The following is a 22,324-nucleotide window of genomic DNA, read 5'->3' as shown; positions in this document are numbered from 1 at the left end:
CTCTTCTCATGACAAAGTTTGTCCAAATGTGGGATACCATTACGGAGAAAGTCTTCAGCCAAATCAATCAATCAATAAATCTGATATGATGGCATATATCACATTGGTAGATGTGCAGGTGAACAAGACCTTGATGGCTCACCACACGATCCATTGTCTACAGCCAAGCTCTAAGATACAACTGCATTTGCTCCAATCCCTCAGACAGAGACAAACACCTACAAGATCTCCATCAAGCATTCTTAAAACTACAATACCCACCTGCTGAATTGAAAAAACAGATTGACAGAGCCAGAAGAGTATCCAGAAGTCCCCTACTACAGGACAGGCCCAACAAAGAAAATAACAGAACGCCACTAGCCATCACCTTCAGCCCCCAACTAAAACCTCTCCAGCGCATCATCAAAGATTTACAACCTATCCTGAAAAATGATCCCTCACTCTCACAGATTTTGGGAGACAGACCAGTCCTCGCTTACAGACAGCCCCGCAACCTGAAGCCAACAACCACACACCAAAAACACTAACCCAGGAACCTATCTTTGCAACAAAGCCCGATGCCAACTCTGTCCACATATTTATTCAAGTGACACCATCATAGGACCTAATCCCATTAGCCACACCATCAGGGGCTCGTTCACCTGCACATCTACCAATGTGATGTATGTCATCATGTGCCAGCAGCTGAAGCAGAAAATGGGGCTCGGAGTCCAGAATAAGTGTTTCCACATGGGGAGTTTTGCCAGTATTGTGACAGTGGTGTATTTGTACTGGCATTATCCCCTGTGTAGGCGAGCCTGTAGGGTCCCCAGCTGAAGCTGGCTTATGGTGGAAGATCCTTGCTCCGTGCACCTCGTCTTGTCCCAGTAAATCGCTGGTGGACTAGATGACTGGGCTGCCCTGGGAGTGAATGCACCGGGAGGCCCAGGCTGCGATTACCGTTTGGGCTAGAAGACTCTCCCCGGGAGGAGAGAACTTTGGGCCAAGCAGGCTGATTTCATCAGCCCTGGTGTTTGTGCCGTCTGTATCACAAACCCAGCGGCAGCTCCCCGCACTCAGTGGCCGGGAAATGCCGCTCAAAAGTAGCATCAGGGGAGACACAACCTTCTCCCTTAGAGGGTTCAAATCTGAGGAGGCGAGTGCGGTCTGTCAATGGAGAGAGGAGAACATTCTCCAAGGGAGATCTCATCAACTGCTTGTCTCTTCAGGGCCACATGGGTCTCTTTACTGAGAGAACCCAATTTCTGGAGAGAAGTGAGAGAGAAGAACCTGACTCCTGGTCATCAGCACGGAGAGATCCAAGCTCATCTATTGGAGGCTGAACATCCTGGGGTCTCAGGTGAGCGCTATCCCTCATTCTGCTGCTGCTGCCAGGCACCGAGACTGAACCTGTCTGTCAGGGGATACCACTAAAGAGTTAATAGGGATACTGCCTGCCTGCTCAGCTGGGACTGATCAGTGGCCTCCCAACAGCTGCAGAGAGCTGCTCAGCCACTAGGTAAGTTAGCTGCTAGAGAGACTGAAGGACTGCTGAGAGGAGTCCCCTTTGCTTCAGCAACAGATTGGCAAGAAGCTACCTAGGCAATCAGGTTGCTCTTTCTCTCTCTCTGCTAAATGATCACTAGTATTGATTGGAAAATGGAAAACCAGTTTCATTAAAAATGTTGACATTTGAAAGTTACTTCCATTAATCAGGAAGAAGTCATCATTTTTTTTTAAACTTCTGGTGATTTTGTTTTTAAACTGTGGTGTGCTAGAAAATAAATAGTGTCACTTCCCCTTGCTCTTTTCCATCTTTTATTCCTTTTTTTCTTTTTGTCACTTGGTAACTTTCTGTCAAGGTTCCTCCCCCACTCTGAACTCTAGGGTACAGATGTGGGGACCTGCATGAAAGCCTCCTAAGCTTACTTTTACCAGCTTAGGTTAAAACTTCCCCACAGTACAAACTATTTTACCCTTTGCCCTTGGACTTCCACGGCCACCACCAAACGTTTATCTGGGTTTATTTTACTAGGAAAGCATTGTTTGGAAACATCTTTCTCCCCAAAAGCCTCCCAACCTTTGCACCCCACTTCCTGGGGAAGGTTTGCTAAAAATCCTCACCAATTTGCATAGGTGACCACAGACCCAAACCCTTGGATCTTAGAACAATGAAAAAAAAAGCATTCAGTTTTTGAAAAGAAGAATTTTAATAGAAGTAACAATAAAAAGAATCACCTCTGTAAAATCAGGATGGTAGATACCTTACAGGGTAATTAGATTCAAAACATAGAGAATCCCTCTAGGCAAAACCTTAAGTTACAAAAAGACACACAGACAGGAATAGCCATTCTATTCAGCACAGCTATTTTCTCAGCCATTTAAAGAAATCATAATCTAACACATCCCTAGCTAGATTACTTACAAATTCTAAGACTCCATTCCTGTTCTGTCCCCAGCAAAAACATCATACAGACAGACACAGACCCTTTGTGTTTCTCCCTCCTCCCAGCTTTTGAAAGTATCTTGTCTCCTCATTGGTCATTTTGGTCAGGTGCCAGCGAGGTTACCTTTAGCTTCTTAACCCTTTACAGGTGAAAGGATTTTTCCTCTGGCTGGGAGGGATTTTAAAGGTGTTTACCCTTCCCTTTATATTTATGACACTTTCCGAAACTTCCTCAAACTTTGAAAAATTATCATGTGGCAAAGTAACAGGCTTTCATTTTTCCTTTTCTCTCTGTAAATCTTTCAAAATTATGGGAGGAAGAACAAGGAATTGTGAACAAACTTTAGACATGATAGTTAGCATGTTTTCTAAATCCTGTAAGCTTCTATCCCTTGTAAACGTATAAGTTTGCTAGTGGAGATTTTAATGGATATTTTTATCATGCCATTTCAGAATCTCACTAAGCAGTTTGAATCAACAATATCTATTGGTAGAGAATTTGAAAAGTTAATCCCTGATTGTGGCAACCAGGGTTCAGACACCTCAAGGGGAGAATAGAAAGTTTCAAACAAGCAGTTAAACCAACTGATTGTATATTGTGGTGTTGTACATAAAAATATGTTGAGTAAGGTTGTTGATAAAATCTTGTAATGCTCTAAACTTAATCACTGAGATATGTATACAGACTGTGGTTATGAGTATGCATATAGGTTCTGAGCACAGGTTATTACAATTTCAGCTCCACCTCTCAGTGGCCATTCTGGTAGAGAGGGGCTGCCCACCCCTCCCCAGATGTGACTAGCTCAAAGCACCTGGCATTGTACAACCCAGAAAAAGACAAATGGTGGACCCTTACACTTAAGGGGAAAACACTGAGACATCCTGGTGATCAAGTAGAGGGCATTTCCCCTGCTCTGACTAACCATGAGCCACCCTAGTCTGAGACCAAGCTATGGGGGGAACAATCTGAAAATCTTGTTGAAGGGGTTTCATGTGAAATCTCTCCAGTAACTGAGGGACAGCCACTTGGTGGGTGCTGTCTGTGACATGCTGAATCCCCCTACAGTTAGGGAATATGCTGGGAAAGGCTTTTATTAGAAAAGGGATTTTTATCTAATTTGAAATTTTAAAGGTTGATGTTGCATCTCTGTTTTTTCTGCATGGCTTGTATGGGTTTGTTTCCCTTGCTATTTCATCTATGTGTAATCAGAGTCAGGATGAGCTCCACCCTGACATCTGGTGGTGAGATGTGGCAAGTTGTGGAGAAGAACTTGAGAGACTGATCTCCTTTGCATAGGGACACCCACCCCTCCTAGAATGAGGCCATAGCTGCCCAAATGGTCACTTTGGTTGCTGTGGGATCCCCAGTTTCTCTGTTATTGGGGCAGGAAAAAAAATTGTTGTTACCCTGATTATGGGAATCAAGGACAGTGGAACTGTACGTGGCCTTTTGTTATGATGGGGGGACTCACCATCCACTAAGCAGCACTCGCTAGGCAAGGGTCATGGGTTCCAAAACCCAGTGAATAACAAGAGGTTGGGGACAGGTATTAATACTTAGTAGCGTGGTTCCCCTGGTGAAGGCCTTACATGCTAATTGTACTTCCTCCTCTCTCCACTGTGGAATATCAGAGCTAACTTTGATTCTATTAGGAGTCTAGTTACAAGCTGATGAGCTGAATTCACTTTGGGCTGACAGTGCACCAGCCCTGAGGCTCCCCTACTACAAGCTGAAATCACAAAAGAGCTGAACTGACTAAGAGCTGAAATCACTGAGCGTTGTGTTAAGTAGGGGGGGAGCCTGAAGATACATTGTGGAGCAGTTTGTGGGATGGCTGGAGCGGCTTGTGGACCGGCTGGTGGAGCAGTTCATGGGACGGCAGGAGCCGCTTGTGGGACGCGGAGCGGAGCAGTTCGTGGGGCGGCTGGTGGAGCGGAGGGGAGCGGCTCGTGGAGCGGAGCAGAGTTAAGCCATATGGAGCTGTGGGGCGGTCAGCTGCAGATCACGTAAGGTGCCCCCTACCTCTTCCCCACCAGCAACTCCACCCAGGTTGGGAGGTAAAATTCTGCAGATAAACTTTCGAACTCTGGGGCTGCCCTGACCAGGGACAGAGACTTCTGGGTCGTTGGACTTTTGGGACTTTGGGTGATTTGGGGTTGCTGGACTCAAGAACAAAAGGGAAAGGGCATGCCCCAATTTGCTTGGGGTGGGTTTTTTGCTCATGGGTTGTGTTATGAATCCTGTTGGTGGTGTTTCCCCAACATAATGCCACATTGTTTCTCTCTGTTATTAAAAGGCTTTTTGCTACACTCAGACTCTGTGCTTGCAAGAAGGGAAGTATTGCCTCTTGGAGGCGCCCAGCGGGGGTGGTATATATTTGTCCCAGGTCACTGGGTGGGGGCTAGAGCCGGTTTTGCATTGTGTTATTGGAATGGAACCCCTAGATACTGAACCCGGCCCTTGTTCCTGCCAACTCTGGCAGGCAGAAGGGTTACATATGAATCCACACTTTTTCTATGAAATAAATCTCCTGTTTATTTTTACCCCAGCAGGGGTCTCTGTTGTGCGAATTGAGGAAAGCTTAGCTGTTAAGAAGGGGGAAAGTTTCCCCTTAATCTCTGGGTTTGCGGGTGTCATTTGAGGGGGCTCACCCCACAAGGCTGATGGTAGCCAGGGCAAGAGCTTTATTCTTATGGGCTGGCTACTGGGGTCAGGGCTCTGCCAGAGCTGGCAAAGCATTAAGGCACCCAAGGTTGCAGGGCAGGCAGGGACAGAACCCCTGACTGGTCTGCGTGATCCCCAAAGTGTCACCACGATGCTCACATTACAGCATAAAAACTGATCTGCATGGTACAGCGCAAATGAAATCGAACAAATGCCTGCCTAAAAAGGCTTTGGCGTTCCAGTTTTGGACTGGAAAAAACAGTCAAAGAGGCTGGTTTCTGCTGGGGACGAGTCCAAAACAAACCAATATTCAGCTGTTTGTCCCTTCTGGCCTTGGAGTCTGACTTTAACTTGGCTCTCCCACATCCTAGGGAGGCTATAGAGTCACGTTCATACTCCATTCCCGGCCCAATGACTATCTGTTGCCATTCATAATGGCGATTCATAGTCAGTCATGATGACAATGAATACTCATCGGGCTAGGAAAACTGGGTGAGAATAACTCTACAGCCTCCTACTTCATCATTAGCCTACATTATAAGAATCCCACCACCTCAGCCTGGGTCCTCAATGCAGCATTTGGGCTGTGACCTCAAGGAGAGGAAGCATTGGAATCAATAGATTAAAGTTTAACAAACATCATTCTCATTGTACTGTAGAGTTTATTGCTTCCCCCAGATACATCCTATGGCAGACACGGAACAGGGAAATCAAACGTCCATCACAGAATTCATCCTCATGGGATTTGGGAATATCCCCAAACTGCGGGTTTTTCTCTTCCTGCTGTTTCTAGCAATCTACTTTGTGATCATGGCCGGGAACATCCTCCTCATTGTGCTGGTTGTGGCTGACCAGCACCTTCACACCCCCATGTACTTCTTCCTGGGGAATCTGTCCTGCTTGGAGACCTGCTACAACTCCACCATCCTGCCCCGGATGCTGGCCCGTTTCCTGACTGGGGACAGAACCATTTCTGTCAGTGGTTGCCTCACAATATTATTTGTTTGGTTTCTTTGGAGCGACAGAATGTTCTCTCTTATGATCGGTATTTAGTAATATGCAAACCACTGCATTATGCAGCCCTTATGAATGGCAGTTTATGCCTCTGGCTAGCAGCTGGTTCTTGGATGTGTGGATTTTTGACTATTCCCATAATGGTATTTCTTGTGTTAGAATTTGCTTTCTGTGGTCCCAATGAAATTGATAACTTTTTCTGTGAATCTACACAAATAATAAATCCCTGCTGCAATGACACCTAGCAGAGGGAGCTTGTTGTTACCATCCTGGCAGCTTTATTCACTCTGCCCCCCTTTTGCATTAACCCTGACATCCTACATGTGCATCATCTCCACCACCCTGCGAATCCCTTCCACCACCGGGAGGCAAAAGGCATTTTCTACCTGCTCCTCTCACCTCATCATGGTGACCATTTTCTATGGGACCCTAATCACTGTGTATCTGCTACCAAAAACCAACACACTGAGAGACCTGAACAAAGTGTTCTTTGTCTGCTACACAATTCTGACTCCTATGGCCAATCCCTTCATATACAGCCTGAGAAACCACGAGGTCAAGGAAGCCCTGAAAAAAACTGTCAGTAAGTGTCTAGATTTTATGAGAATTCAGAAACTTTAATCCCTTAAGGCAAGATGGTGTAATACTCATGCTATGTGGACCTTATTTCTCACTCCATTTTTGGTGATATGCGCTTATAACATTTTGAGGATGTGCAAAGTTTTGAAAGTATAAGAGGAATCAATACCAGGACTGTTGGAATAAAACTGAGCTGTATTTTACTTGCTGAATGTGGGTAGATATCTCGATTAATTCCATACACTAGAATGACTTAGGGCTAGATCTACGAAGGGACTTTGGTGTTGCAATGAGCAAGTTTTAGTGCCATGCCAGCCAGTGGGAACCTATACGGTGCATGGGGAGCCAGGCTCCCTATACGGTGCATGGGGAGAAGTAGGCAGCTAAGAAAGGGATCCCCAGAGATCAGCATGCGGAGCAAGGAGCTGCCTCACCTAGCCAAGAGGAAAAATCAATTAGAGTGTTGCCTAAGCCCCATCTCTCCCATGGAGTTTGACACTGCCTCTGCTTGGGATTTTCAGCTGGGAACCCCAAGGGGGAGGGGTGAACTCACCAGGCTATGACTGTGGGTTCCCCCACCCCAGGCGAGTGTCCTAGCCACTGGACGGCAGAGTCCTCCTCTGGCCCAGTGCATGTTTAATTAGTTTTACACAGTGGAACAATGTCCTCAGGAGACCCTGAGGGAGCCCCAGATCTGATTGCCCTCCATGCCAGTGCACGGGGAACTCACCCGAGAAGAGGGAAACCCAAGTTTAAATGGCTCCTCTTTGGGGGGGGGAGGAGGGAATTGGACCTGTCTCCCCCACATCCTGGCTGAATGCCCTAGCCACTGGGATCAGGGTTATAATGGAGGCTTCATGCCCCTCAGCCACTTTGGCTGGGGATAGGCATGCTGGGAGCATGCCTACCAGATGGAGCCCTGCAGGTGAGACAGGCAGGGCCACGTCTAGCTTGAGGCTCCTGTGGGGGTGAGGTCTGAGATGAGTGCCTAGACTGAGGGCGCTGTGCATATGTTCACTGGCAGAGACTGGCTCCTACAGGCCTTTAGTGGCAGAGATTTAGCCACCTATGACATCAGGTGTCAGCTGAGCTGGTGTTTTGAGGCTCTCAGTGGTGCCTAAATGCTGGCCCTAGGCACCTGAGTCCCTTTGTGGACCTAGCTCTGAAAACCCAACTTCCGAAGTGATGGATGCTCTTCGGCCCCTGGCCTCTTAATGAGATTTGTGTTCCTGTGTCACCAAGGTCGCTTGAGGCCAGATGTACTTAAAGGTATTGAGGTGCCTAGTGGGATTTTCAAAAGCATCCAGGTGCAGAACATGCCAAAATGGGTTTAAGCCCCAAGATGCTGCTGAAAGTCCTATTGGCGTCTAAATACATTTTAAAATGTATCAGTGAAATCCTTGCTGATCTTAAGCACAAAAAAGAAGCTTACAAGAAGTGGAAGATTGGACAAATGACCAGGAAAGATTATAAAAATATTGCTCGGGCATGTAGGAGTGAAATCAGGAAGGCGAAATGACACCTGGAGTTGCAGCTAGCAAGAAATGTTAAGAGTAACAAGAAGGGTTTCTTCAGGTATGTTAACAAGAAGAAGAAAGTCAAGGAAAGTGTGGGCCCCTTACTGAATGAGGGAGGCAACCTAATGACAGAGGATGTGGAAAAAGCTAATGTACTCAATGCTTTTTTTGCCTCTGTCTTCACGAACAAGGTCAGCTCCCAGACTATTGCACTAGGCAGCACAGTATGGGGAGGAGGTGACCAGCCCTCTGTGGAGAAAGAAGTGGTTTGGGACTATTTAGAAAAGCTGTACGTGCACAAGTCCATGGGGCCGGATGCGTTGCATTCGAGAGTGCCAAAGGAGTTGGCGGCTGTGATTGTAGAGCCATTGGCCATTATCTTTGAAATCTCATGGTGATTGGGGGAAGTCCCGGACGACTGGAAAAAGGCTAATGTAGTGCCCATCTTTAAAAGAGGGAAGAAGGAGGATCCTGGGAACTACAGGCCGGTCAGCCTCATCTCAGTCCCCGGAAAAATCATGGAGCAGGTCCTCAAGGAATCAATTGTGAAGCACTTAGGGGAGAGGAAAGTGATCAGGAACAGTCAGCATGGATTCACCAAGGGCAAGTCATGCCTGACAAATCTAATTGCCTTCTATGACAAGATAACTGGCTCTGTGGATGAAGGGAAAGCAGTGGACGTGTTGTTCCTTGACTTTAGCAAAGCTTTTGACACGGTCTCCCACAGTATTCTTGCCAGCAAGTTCAAGAAGTATGGGCTGGATGAATGGACTATAAGGTGGGTAGAAAGTTGGCTAGATTGTCAGGCTCAATGGGCAGTGATCAAAGGCTCCATGTCTAGTTGGCAGCCGGTATCAAGTGGAGTGCCCCAAGGGTTGGTCCTGGGGCCTTTTTTGTTCAATATCTTCATAAATGATCTGGAGGATGTGTGGATTGCACCCTCAGCAAGTTTGCAGATGACACTAAACTGGGAGGAGTGGTAGATACGCTGGAGGGTAGGGATAGGATACAGAGGGACCTAGACAAATTGGAGGATTGGGCCAAAAGAAATCTGATGAGGTTCAACAAGGACAAGTGCAGAGTCCTGCACTTAGGACGGAAGAATCCCATGCACCGCTACAGACTAGGGACCGAATGGCTCGGCAGCAGTTCTGCAGAAAAGGAGCTAGGGTTTACAGTGGACGAGAAGCTGGATATGAGTCAACAGTGTGCTCTTGTTGCCAAGAAGGCCAATGGCATTTTGGGATGTATAAGTAGGGGCATAGCGAGCAGATCGAGGGACGTGATCGTTCGCCTCTATTTGACATTGGTGAGGCCTCATCTGGAGTACTGTGTCCAGATTTGGGCCCCACACTACAAGAAGGATGTGGAAAAATTGGAAAGAGTCCAGCGGAGGGCAACAAAATGATTAGGGGACTGGAACACATGAGTTATGAGGAGAGGCTGAGGGAGCTGGGATTGTTTAGTCTATGGAAGAGAAGAATGAGGGGGGATTTGATAGCTGCTTTCAACTACCTGAAAGGGGTTTCCAAGGAGGATGGACCTAGACTGTTCTCAGTGGTAGCAGATGACAGAACAAGGAGTAATGGTCTCAAGTTGCAGTGGGGGAGGTTTAGGTTGGATATTAGGAAAAACTTTTTCACTAGGAGAGTGGTGAAACACTGGAATGCGTTACCTAGGGAGGTGGTGGAATCTCCTTCATTAGAAGTTTTTAAGGTCAGGCTTGACAAAGCCCTGATTGGGATGATTTGATTGGGGATTGGTCCTGCTTTGAGCAGGGGGTTGGACTAGATGACCTCCTAAAGTCCCTTCCAACCCTGATATTCTATGATTCTATGAAAATCTGGCTCTTGGGCACTTCTGAAAATTTTACTCCTGGTCTTTAACCTCTCCGATGAGAGCGGAGGGAATCATTACGTTTACAGCTTGGTGGCCCATATGAGACCGGGACCTCTGCCAACTGGCCAAGGGCACAGAGTGTGCATAGCATCCCCTGGGTTGGATATCTGCACAAGAGCTCACCAGAGGGTGGCATGTGAGCTCTGTACTGAGAGCCAATATCACACGGATTGTCATAACTCCTTAAGAATTATCGAGCCAAACATTTCACAAGGATTATGTATCTATACTGAAAATACCATCTTGGGGTTGAGCCAGGTCACCAGGAGGTGACACGCCTCCAGAAATACTTCCTAACTGTAAGAACAGTGGGACAACGGAACAGACGCCTAAGGAGGTTGTGGAAGCTCCTTTCCTGGAGGTTTCCAAAAGGAGGCTGGAGAGCCAGCTGTCTTGAATGGTTTAGACAAAACAAATCCTGCATCTTGGCAGGGGGTTAGACTAGATGACCCTTGTGGTCCCTTCTAACCCTATAGTTTTATACCTCCTGAGATAACAGGATGCTTTTCTCCCTGTCTGGCCATTTGTATATTGTAGGCCTCACCAAGGAGGCCTCTTTACAGAATGAGCCTGGTTCAAGTTAAGAGATTGCAAAATCGGAGAGAAACAAAACAGCAGGGGGTGTTGAGAGTCCTTCACCTAGGAGACAAGTTAACCGTGTTTGTCTTATGAAAGGAGGGTCACCACTAGCCTGGCTATAAAGCACAGCAAGGATTTTGCGGGAGCAATACTCTACAAGACACATGTATCTTGTTAACTAAGTTTGGGCTCTAGAATACATGTTATGATTTTATTTTGTTATAGGTAACCATTTGTTTCCAGTACTTGCTACTACTGGAATCTCTAAGCTTTGCTAAATAAACTTCTATTTGTTTTCACTAGAAACATATGTAAGAGCTGTGTGTTAAGCAGAGCGGTGATCCGAGATGGAATGGTTAAGCTAAGGTTTTCTGGTTCTTTGGAAGCAGCAGATCTGTGAATATGGCAAGTGTCCAGTGGACCAGGGGCTGGTCACTCCAGGGGGATGCTCTGAGGCCTTGAGCATTGGTATGTGCCCAACGTGAACTGTAAAGTAACAGCAGGGCCTGCAGAGGCCTGGAGAGGAGTGCTTGTTGCCCAGGGCTTGTGGAGTTGGGGAGCTGACCCCCTGGTAGGTACAAACAAGTCTTCCTCACACTGAGGGCAGGCGGCGGCAAGGTCCTTCACAGCACTGGGTATTACAGGCAGTGTTACAGCAAAACTGATCAAATTAGTAAGTTTTTTTTTTTTTGTTTTTAACCAAAATGAGTCTCTCACTGAAATGAACGGCTGAAAAAATTCTATTCAAGTTGAATGAAATTTTTTCAGTGCGAATTTAAAACATTTCAAGACATTCCCAATTTTTTCTCCCGAAAACTCTTCACCAAATTCAACCTGAATTCCTGAATAGTTTCACTGCCCTGAAAAATGCATTTTTTTTTTTTGGCAAATTTATCATTCACTGAAGAAATGTCTCCATGCTCTCCCTGTGGGCCATGAGTGACTCTATCTGGGTGATTGTCTACCTGAGCTCTCTGGGAGAGGGGATGCACAGAACATTTGCCCCCCACTCTCGTAGATTGTGTTGGATACAGGCTGAGTGTAATGCTGCACACTGGGATATTTGTGGGAACTCCCAGACTGTGAACTTGGGAACCACTTGTGAGATGAGGATCCTGGGTGGAGGAATGCGCAGAGGGGTAAGGATGCTGTGTGCTCCTTGTCCCAGGTGCTTTATAGCTCAGGCCCCAGGTTTCAATGGCATGGCACAGGCTGATGGGTGTTGGGAAAGCAGTGAAAATGTTGATATGTTGAATAATGACTCCCTGAGAGGGCTCCGGATTGACATCCCTTCGCTAAGTAGCTGCATTGTGTAACAATCACTAGGTAGCAACATTGCAACTTTTATACTATTTATGCTGCTACAGCGTCTAATGGACCTAAGATGGCAAAGCAGTGTCCCAAAGGAGTGGGGCATCTCTGCTACTGGGACAAGGTGAGAGCTGAGAGTAATGCAAGAGAAAAGGGCACCTATCGCTAGGCTTGGCAGAAGTCGGTTTTTATTTGTTTCAATGGATAATATTGATTTAATCCATAAAAATAAAAAATACTTAAATACATTTTCAGTTGCAGAAAATTATGGGGGATCAGACCGTGGGTGGGTCAGTCAATAGTTATTTAATTACAGTACTTGTTGAGATTCAAAAAGTTAAAGCTTTAAACTGTTAAAATACAAATTTTTAACATCCCGTGTCAAAATATACCAAGTAAATATCCTTAAATCAAACTCTAAGTTCTCAAGCAGCATCTTTCGTTCTTTGCCGATCTGTAAATTTCAATGGTCATCAATGGAAATTTTTTTCATCAGTTTGTGTTGGGTGAAATCAACATTTACCAAGAAAAATCTAATTCTTCCAAGCCGAAGTATAGTTCATCTTTTCCTCCTGTTTATCCTCTACAGAATCCTCCTGGCTCTCAATAGACCCCCCCATGTGTATCCCTTACCCAGTGCCGCCACCTAGTGCACAGTATATTGTCTTTATCGTTGGTGCTGCCTGGCTATCTAGCAGCCACAGCACCTTGGCTGAGAACGCTTTTCTGTCCGTGTCCTTTTCTCTTGGCTCTCAGTGGGTGCCAGTAACACAACACGGCGGGGTCCTTATTCTCTGCTGCCACCCAGTGGCAGCAAATGTAGAGTGCAGCTGCCCCTTTCCATTGTCCTTATCTTCCACTCTCCTCTAGCAGTCATTACACAGTGTAACAGCCTGTTCCCTCTTCCTTATCTCCGGTCATCTAGGGGTATCCCCAGAGTAAAATGGTCCTTTCTCCTTTCATTATCCTCTGCTGCTACCCAGTAGCCCCACTGTATAATACAGTTGTGTCTCTGGCCAGGTCTAAACAGAAACGTTTCCAAGTACAGTAATGTTGGTTAGGTTTTTTAATGACACTTCTTCCCCAGAAAAATCCCTAGCGTAGACCTGGGTATAACAACCAAAAAATGTGCTCTTACTAATATAGCTTATTTCTTTCAGGGAACCCATCTGTGTAAGCTCTACAAGCAAAATCACTTTCTTGCTGGTAAAAGCCATGTCTGAGGTAGGAAGACTTTCAGGGAGAGCTCTGCCCACCAACCTTCTTCTAGTTTGTCCTAGATTTCATACCAGAATAACTTTGTCTATTAGGGGTGTGATTTTTTTTAACCAATATAATTACACTTGGACAAGCCCTTATACCTGGCAGTTACAGCAATGCAAAGATTCCTTATACCAGGAGAGCTCTGGCTACAATTCACCAAAATATCATTATCCAATTTCAGCAGGTAAACTACAGTTCAAGTTGATTCTGACTGTAATGATCCCAGTACGGACTCCTCGTACCTGTTTAAATCTTTGCACATCCGCAAATGTTATAAGCGCACGTGACCAAAGACTGAGCGAGAAGAAAGGGCTACACAGCATCTGAGTATCAAAGAGCAAAGCAGCTGCGCTCGTCACCATTTCGTCTTTATTTTTTAAAGTGAGATTTCTGAATTCTCAGACAATCTGGACCAGGGTTTCTCAACCTGTGGGCCGAGACCAGAAATTGTCACCAGAATGTTTCAAAGGTGGCATGGCAGCTCCTGTCCCACAGGGCTGGCTGGGCTCGTCCCCCTGCTCCAGGCACTGCAAGCTCTGGGGCAGAGGTGGTGCCAGCCCATTGGGGGCCCTAAGCAGGAATATTTGGGGGACCCCCCACAGCACACATACTAGTAACTAATAGGGGGCCCCCTTGAGCTGCTCAGGGCCCTAAGCGATTGCTTAGTCTGCTAACGCCTAGTATCAGCTCTGCTCTGGGGTCCCAGCACCACTCAGGTTTGGCCCAGCCATCATGATGGCGGGAGTCCGGGTAGGCCAAATCCGAGTGAGTGGCACTGCACCCCCATGAGCCAGGTCATACCTCCACACACACAAATTTGGTCCACCTGGGGCGGGGGCAAACCTGAGCGGCGCTGCAACCCCGGAGGTGGCAATGCCGAGAGCGGAGAGCCCAGCCCAGCCCAGCGCAGGAGCTGCCAGTTTGGGCCCTGCCCAGTTCTCGCCCCAACTCCCCTGGGGGGCAGGACCCAGCCAAAACCACCCCAGGGCCTCCCCCGCAGCCTGTTTACTGGGTTGCGACAGGCCATAAACATTTACAAATGGGTCCGGAGCCCAAAGAGGTTGAGAACCACTGATCGGCACGCTTACTGACCATTTTTCTCAGGGTTTCCTTCATCTTCGTTTCTCAGGCTGTACATGAAGGGATTGGCCGTGGGAGTCTAAACTGTGTAGCAGACAGAGAATACTTTGCTCCGCTCTCTCAGCGTGTTGGGTTTTGGTAGCAGACACGGTGATTATGGTCTCACGCTGAGGTGAGCGGTGCAGGTTGGGCAGCCTTTTGCCTCCCGGTGGTGGAAGGGGTTCTCAGGATGGTGGAGATGATTCCCACGGAGGATGCCAGGGCGAATGCAAATGGGGGCAGAGTGAGTAAAGCAGCCAGGATGGTGGTTACAAGCTCTAGCTGGTAGGTGTCACTGCAGCAGAGATTTATTATTTTTGTAGATTCACAGGAAAAAATGTTTTTTATTGGGGCCACAAAGATAATTGTGATGTGAAGGACATTGGTGTGGTGCCAGCCAGAAGCCCACTTATCCAAGACCCACTTGCTAGCTGTTGGCATAAACTGCCATTCTTACGGGCTGCATAGTGCACTGGTTTGCATATTGCTAAATACCGATCGTAAGACATCGCAGCTAAGAGAACATTCTGTAGCCCCAAAGAAACTAACAAAATAAAATGGTCATACAGCCTCTGACAGAAATGGTTCTGTCCCCAGTCAGGAGACTGGCCAGCATCCTCGGCAGGAGGACAGAGGTGTAGCAGGTCTCCAAGCAGGACAAGTTCCCCAGGAAGAAGTACATGGGGGTGTGTGAAGATGCTGATCAGCCACAGCTAGCACAACAATGAGGATGTTCCCAGCCAGAGTCACTATGTAGATTGCTAGAAATAGCAGGAAGAGAAGGATCTGCAGCTCTGGGAGATTCCTGAGTCCCAGGAGGATGAATCCTGTGGTGGATGTTTGATTTCCCCCTTCTGTGTCTGCCATGGTCTGTATCTGGGGGAGATAAAACAAACTCTCCAAGATAATGAGAATACAGCATTTGTTAAACTTTAATAACAACTATGAATTTAAAAAGAAAAGGAGTACTTGTGGCACCTTAGAGACTAACCAATTTATTTGAGCATGAGCTGGAAATGGCCCAACTTGATGATCACTTTAGATAAGCTATTACCAGCAGGACAGTGGGGTGGGAGGAGGTATTGGTTCATGATCTCTGTGTGTATATAATGTCTGCTGCACTTTCCACAGTATGCATCCAATGAAGTGAGCTGTAGCTCACGAAAGCTCATGCTCTAATAAATTGGTTAGTCTCTAAGGTGCCACAAGTACTCCTTTTCTTTTTGCGAACACAGACTAACGCGGCTGTTACTCTGAAACCTATGAATTTAAAAGAATTTATATTCAAATGCCCCCATCGCCTTCTGGCTACCAGCCCAGACACTGGCTCGAGAACACAAACTGGGGCAGTGGCTTTCATCCAGTGGAGGTTGATGCTGAACTACCAGGCTGCAGAATCATTCTAAGGCCACGTCTACACTGGAATTGCTCCGCTGTAGCTGTGCTGCTGTTGTGTAGACACTTACTACAGCGATGGAAGGGGTTCTTCTGTCCCCCGCCCCCACCACTGTTACTCACACCTTCTTGACAACTGTTGGAAATTGGTCACCCTGATTACCCTTACAAAAGTGATTTTTCCTCCTGCTAATAGCCCACTTAATTGAATTGTCCCATTAGAATTTGTAAGGCAACCCCCATCTTTTTATGTACTCTCTATATATTTCTTCCTACTGTATTTTCCACTCCATGCATCTGATGAAGTGGGTTTTAGCCCACAAAAGTTTATGTCCAAATAAATGTGTTAGTCTCTAAGGTGCCACAAGAACTCCTCATTGATTTTTCTCTTCCTCCTGCTTCTCATCATCTACATTGTGACCATGGCTGGGAACGTCCTCATCGTTCCGCTAGTTGTGGCTGATCAGCAACTTCACGTCCCCATGTACTTCTTCCTGGCAAATTGTCCTGCTTGGAGACGGCTACACCCTGGGCAGGAGGGTTGAGATGCTGGCCAGTCTCCTGACTGGGGACAGGACCATTTCTGTTAGCGGCTGCCTCACACAATATTATTTCTTTGGTTTCCTGGCAGTTGCAAAGTGTTCTCTTCTAGCAGTGATGTCCTATGATTGGCATTTAGCGATATGCAAACCACGGCATTATGAAGCCCTTATGAATGGCAGGTCCTGCCTCCAGCTAGCAGTTGGCACTTGGATAAGTCATTCTCTGGCTGCTGACATTAACTTTATGCGGCCCTAATGAAATTGACCATTTCTTCTGTGACTTCATCCCCGTAATAAAACTCTCCTGCAGTGACACACGTATGATGGAGCTTGTCACTACCATGCTGGCTGCTATATGCACTCTCTCGCCATTTCTATGAAGGCTGGCAACACACATCTGTATCCTCACCACCATTCTGTGAATGCCTTCCACCACTGGGTGGCAAAAGGCCTTTTCCACCTGCTCCTCTCATCTTATCGTGGTGTCAATTTTCTATGGGACCATAATGATTGTCTACATGCTACCAAAAACTGATACACTGAGAGACCTGAACAAAGTGTTCTCCGTTTTCTACACAGTCCTGACTCCCATGGTCAACCCCCTCATATAGAGCCTGAGGAACAGAGAGGTCAAAGAGATCCTGGGAAAAGTTGTCACTAAATTCTCTTCTGTCAAAAGGGTTCAGATCGTCCTACCGTAGTTTGTTCAGTGCCCGTGAAAGGGAAATATGCTGGTTTGCTGTAATGAGTCTGAGTCACTTCTCTCACTGGCCATCTGGCTTTTTAGGTGAGGTCAGCGGCTGCTATAGCTTGCACTCAATATTGGGACAGATACTTCTGCTGTTTTGGCTTAGGGATGCAGGTCTTTGTGGTTTGATTAGTCTGATATTTATCACCGCTGTTGTGGGTTGCTCTAAAACACCTCATCAATGAGACACCAAGGTAGAGAGATGCCATTCTCTGTGTCTCCATTACGATAGTCTGTAATTACGTGAGCACACGCTGTGTTTTGTACCAGGCCCCTTTATCGTGGATTGTACCAGATACTCAATATTTCTTTTCGTCTAACTCCTTCAATGTGCAATGGTAATGTAAGATGTGAATCAGGTTTCAGGGCCCCATAATTCTGTAAGAACGGGAGCCCTGAGGTGGGACAGTGAAGAAAGGTCAGTACTGTGATAGCGGCACAGAGACACCGGACTTCTATTCCCTGTTTTGTTTCTGGCCGACTTCACCTCTCTGGATCTGTTTCCTCATTTGTACAATGGCGTTTCTTGGGACCCCTGTGTGAATGGCTGCTTTGATCCCTTATTGCTTGGGGTACCCTTGTTTTGCAGATTTCCAAATACCAGCACTCTGAAGTCTGATTTCTCAATTATAGAAAGCAGAGAAAGCATATAGTGTCCACTCCTACAGGGTGCTGGGCGTTTCCTGTGAAATGCTGAGTGCCCAGTGGAACAGGTGCTGGACTCTCCATGGAGATGCTCGGAGGGCTCAAGGGTTGGAGTGTGCCTATTGCTAACCAGTAGATTGACAGCAGGGCCTGCATAGGCCTAGAAGGAGTGCTTATATTAACCATGGCCGGCGGAGTTGGGAAGCTGACTCCCAGTAGACAGACGAGACTTCCTCTCAAGGCAGGTGGTGACAGGGGTGCTGCACTGCCCTGGGTACCCCCGGGAAGCATCACTGCTATTGAGGGTTAAGTTAGGAACTCCAGGTCAGTGCAGCAGTAAAGCAGGCCCAAGAGAGTGAAATACGCATGGGCAGCAAGACGAAGGGTCTGTTGACAGCCCGACGTTTGTGGGCAGTCTGCTGTCCCAGGAAGTCGATGGCTGAAGGTGACACATGACGATCGTTGAATCGAAGTTACAGCCACACACTGAGTTTGAGAACTGCCAAGGACAACAGGGCTCAGAGAATGGGCACCTGCATTCTGAAGGGTTCCTTCAGGAAGTTCTGCCCTGAAACCAAAATTTCTGGTTTTACAGCATTATTTCAAAGAGCTCTAGAATCCACATGCAGTCTCTGATTTTACTTTAGCAGCACTGTCAAGTATGTTAGCCTTAATTTAAACAGATGGAAATTGAATAACTTTATTAACCAGTTAGTAATTCAACCATGCTGAGCAATGGAACCGAGTGTAAACTGACAAACCAGTTGCAGGGTCATTTGGTGAAGGGGTTTCTGACGTACCCTGCCTCTAAGGTGAGCTGCTCTTTGCATTTCAAGGTCCTTATTTTGGGTGCAGAGCTAGGAAATATGGGAGGGCGAAGAATGAGGGTGAATATGTGGTGGGAGGGGGAATAGGAGATGGGTTTGGGGCTGCGGCAAGGGAAGGGGGAATGAGGGAGATAATGTTGTGCCAATAGTCGAAAAAGGCAAGCAGGGTGATTGAATAACTATAGGCCGGTTGTCCTGACATCAATCCCGGGCAAAACACTAGAAAAGTTGTTACGGGGTTCAACTGCTAAAGAATGAAAGGATAGGAACATAATTAATGCCAGTCAACCTGGTTTTATGGAAAACAGATCCTGTCAAACTGAGCTGATTTCATTCCTTGAGATTACAAGTTTGGTTGGTAAAGGTAACTGCATAGATGTGATCTACTTAGACTTGTGCAAGGCGTTTGATTTTAGTACCGAGTGACATTCTGATTAAACCAAAAAGAACGCTATCGGTGAAGGCTGCCGAGAATGGCAGAACAAGAACCAATGGCTGGAAGTTGAAGCCAGAGAAATTCAAAGTAGAAATAAGGCCCACAGTAACAGTGGGGGGTAATTCACCATTAGAACAAAATCCCCAGGACAATGTGGGATTCTCCATCTCTTGGAGTCTTCAGACCCAGCCTGGCTGCCATTCTGGAAGCTGTATTAGCCAGACATGAGTGATTGGGTTCAAAACACAGGTAACCGGGTGAAATGTAAGGGCTATGCAGGAGTCAGACTGGAGGACCTGATGGTCTCCTCTGTCCTTAAACTCTATGAATTGCTGATAAATGGGGATGCGTGGTAGGGGAGAGGATTGAGGGTGGGGAGTGTCAGGCCACGGGGAGGGGAGAAACACTGAAAGGGGATCATGGGTATGGATGGAAGGGGGAGTGGGGGCTAAGGAGGCGGGGATTGTCAGCTCCACATTCCCCTATCTCGTTTGAAGCCACTACCCCTTTCCCCCCCTCCCCACTACCACGCAGGCTAGACAGGAGTACGGGAGGGGAAGGGAAAGAAAGATGCCTCTTATTCACAGCCCCATTGCTCAGGGCAATGGCTGGGAGACAGAGAGGGACACACCTCAGACAAAGGCGGGAAGGGGGTGTCAGCAGCCCCAGGCTCAGTCAGGATCTCAGGGACCCTGCTCCTCTGGGGGCTTTTCTGCCCCCCCCCCCCACCCATGCATGAGCCTGGTCCGCACACTTCCACTGATACCACAGACAGGACTCGGTGCTGAAATGCGGTGTCCTTGATCTCTTAAAGTGCGGCTGCACCTATCCTTCTATCACAGCGACAGCTCTGATCAAACTGTTCCAGCTAATCACCTACCATAAACAGAGGTGGATCAGATTGCGAGTTTAGTAGTTTAAAAAAAAAATCTGTAGGGTTATTATTTAAATTAGAAATGTAGAGAAAGCTGGCAGGGAGAGAAGTCAATCAATGACACGTTAGAAAGGGTGAAGATAGCTGATAAGTGGCTGAGCTGCTAACAAAATATATAGTCTATATTGCACTATATGACTGGAGAGGAGCAAACAGACAGCTGCTTGGGAATTTTCCATCAAAATGTTTTTTGACAGAAAATGCAGTTTTGTCAGAATCAAAATTTTTCACAGGTTTTCAGCCAAACATTTTAAATTTTTTTCCTGATGGAAAATTGGAATGAAATATTTTGTCCTGGATCAGGATGATTTGAAATGAAAATATCAGTTTGTCAAATCCAGTCAAAACATTCAATTTCAGGGCAGTTGGATGCAGCCATGATCCTTCGTGGGAGCTGTGGGCTGGACTACATCTCCCTTGATGCACTGAGGACTCCCTTCTATGAATTTTTGAATGGTTCAAGCAGATTTGAAGGCCAGAAGGGACCACTAATCCACTAGTTTGACCTCCTGTATAACACAGGCCATAAAACTTCCCTGAAATAATTCCTCTTTGAATTAGAGGAGACTATTTATTTTTCATAAAAATACCAATCTTGATTTAAAAGTGTCAGTGATGGAGAATCCATCACGACGCTTGATTACTTGTTCCAATGGTTAATTACCCACACTGTTAAAAATGTATGCCTTATTTCCACTCTGAATTTGTTCAGCTTCAGTTTTCAGCCATTGGATCTTGTTATACCTTTCTCTGCTAGATTGGGAACAAATATTTGATAATGGACTTGTCAATGTAGGTAGGTACTCAGACTGTAATCAAGTCACCCATTAACCTTCGTTGTTAAGCTAAATAGATTGAGCTCTTTGAGTCTATCATTATAAGGCGTGTTTTCTAATCCTTTGGGCATTCTTGTGTCTCTTCTCTGAGCCCTCTCCAATTTATCAACATCCTTCATGAATTGTTGTCACCAGAACTGGACACAGGATTCCGGCAGCGGATGCACCAGTTCCAAATATAGAGGTAAAATAAACTCTCTACGCCTAGTCGATATTCCCCTGTTTATGCCTCCATTGCAGTCCATCAGATGAGATGTAATCCAGCCAGGGAGTCCAGCTCAGAGAGGAAAACAGGACCATGAAGCACCCACACTGCAATGCCCATGGATTGCTGAAGCAGCTCAGGGGGAGAGAGTTTAATGTCTAACCTACCCCAAATGAAATGTTTCAGTTTGGTTAAAAGCAAAAAACAAAATGTATCAATCTGAGAATGTTTATCATTTGGGGAAAACAGGTAGGCACATGCCTGTGGAGGAGAACCTAGATCTTCTGTCTCCCTCTCCTTTGCCTTAACACTAAGACCATCCATCATTCCCATGCATAGAATTTCACATAATGAAATCGCTTTTATTTAACCTCATGCAGAAGAGCTCCTCTTCAAGCAGAGAAATTGACAATGGAATGATGGTGATTGAATTCATCCTTACAGGACTTTCCAATTGCCCAGCCATTCGCTTATCCCTTTTTGTTGCCTTTCTGTTGGTCTACTTGATAACCCTCGCTGCCAATGGCCTCATCTTCACAGCCACAGGGACTGAGGCTAAGATGCACAACCCCATGTACTTCTCCCTCAGCAACCTCTCCTTGTTAGATATCTGCTGCCCCACTGCTACAATGCCCAAGATGCTGGAAAACCTCTTGTCAGAGAGCAACACAATTTCCTTCACTGGCTGCATGTTGCAGCTCTACTTCCTGGTGGCTCTAGCAGGGACAGAGGTTTTCCTCTTGGCAATGATGGGCTAGATGGTCATGGCCTAGATGGCCTGGAGGATGGTGTGGATTGCACCCTCAGCAAATTTTCAGATGACACTAAACTGAGAGGAGTGGTAGATACTCTGGAGGGTAGGGATAGGATACAGCAGGACCTAGACAAATTAGAGGGTTGAACCTCCTAAAGTTCAGGTTGGATATTGGGAAAAACTTTTTCACTGGAGGGTGGTGAAGCACTAGACTGGGTTACCTAGGGAGGTGGTGGAATCTCCATCCTCCGGGGTTTTTAAGGCCCGGCTTGACAAAGCCCTGGCTGGGATGACTTAGTGGGTGTTGGTGGTTGGGATGACTTAGTGGGTGTTGGTCCTGCTTTGAGCAGGGGATTGGACTAGAAGACCTCTTGAGGTCTCTTCCAACCCTAATATTCTATGGATCTGGTCAGAAAATGAGGGTGGGAAATCACTAAAATGTTCATGATTTCCACCCCACCCTGTTTTTAATCCAAACCTCATTTGACCAATATTGTCCAACCATCTCTGTTACACCTTAGTGTAATACAAAGATGTGACTATGAAGAACATTCTAGACATGGCTGAGTCAGACAAACCAGATTATTAGGGCTGGTCAAAAAATTGTCAACTTTTTCAGAGAATTGGGAGT

The 22,324-nt window shown here is 46.5% G+C and overlaps 2 pseudogenes; both read left to right on the top strand.

Moving 5' to 3' along the window:
- The first annotated feature begins 5,777 nt into the window (after positions 1-5,777).
- On the top strand, positions 5,778-6,725 carry LOC140904492 (olfactory receptor 10A7-like; annotated as a pseudogene).
- A 7,836-nt stretch (positions 6,726-14,561) lies between these two features.
- LOC140904491 (olfactory receptor 10A2-like) lies at positions 14,562-17,009 on the top strand (annotated as a pseudogene).
- The last annotated feature ends 5,315 nt before the right edge of the window (positions 17,010-22,324 follow it).

The sequence above is a fragment of the Lepidochelys kempii genome, unplaced genomic scaffold (assembly GCF_965140265.1).
Source record: "Lepidochelys kempii isolate rLepKem1 unplaced genomic scaffold, rLepKem1.hap2 scaffold_140, whole genome shotgun sequence".
Lineage (NCBI taxonomy): Eukaryota > Metazoa > Chordata > Testudines > Cheloniidae > Lepidochelys > Lepidochelys kempii.
Note: the sequence above shows the minus strand (reverse complement) of the source record. Positions and strands in the feature narration are given on the sequence as shown.